We start from the raw sequence: 826 nt of genomic DNA, 5'->3' as shown, positions 1-826 counted from the left end.
ACTTCCAAATGAGACAATGCAACACACGCTCAACGTGGGAGCGGGCAGCGGCAAAGGGGGCGGGGTCAACGAATATGTTCTCCTCTGCGGCGCTGCTACTGGCTGGCAACTTTTTCGAATGGACCAGGGGCGTCCAAACTTCTTACTCCAAGCGCTGCTTTCAGAAAAATCACATTTAAAATATTCAAAACGGGTATATATATATATATATTTATTAGGGGTGTCAAACGATTAAAATTTTTAATCGAGTTAATTACAGCTCAAAAATTAATTAATCGCAATTCAAACCATCTATAAAATATACCATATTTTTCTGTAAATTATTGTTGGAATGGAAAGATAAGACCGAGATGGATATATACATTCAACATACGGTACATAAGTACTATATTTCTTTATTATAAGAATAAATCAACAAGATGGCATTACCATTATTAACATTCTGTTAAAGCGATCCATGGATAGAAAGACTTGTAGTTCTTAAAAGATAAATAAAAATAATAAATAAATAATGTAAATATATAAATAAATAAAATATTTAAATAGGCGGCACGGTGGCTGAGTGGTTAGCACGTCCGCCTCACAGTTCTGACATCAAGGGTTCGATCCCAGGCTTCGGCCTTCCTGTGTGGAGTTTGCATGTTCTCCCCGTGCCTGCGTGGGTTTTCTCCGGGAACTCTGGTTTCCTCCCACATCCCAAAAACATGCATGGTTGGCTGATTGAACACTCTAAATTGACCGTAGGTATGAGTGTGTGCGCGAATGGTTGTATGTCTCCTTGTGCCCTGCGATTGGCTGGCAACCAGCTCAGGGTGTACCCTGCCTA

This window comes from Corythoichthys intestinalis, chromosome 11, assembly GCF_030265065.1.
Source record: "Corythoichthys intestinalis isolate RoL2023-P3 chromosome 11, ASM3026506v1, whole genome shotgun sequence".
In the NCBI taxonomy this organism is placed as follows: domain Eukaryota; kingdom Metazoa; phylum Chordata; class Actinopteri; order Syngnathiformes; family Syngnathidae; genus Corythoichthys; species Corythoichthys intestinalis.
Note: the sequence above shows the minus strand (reverse complement) of the source record.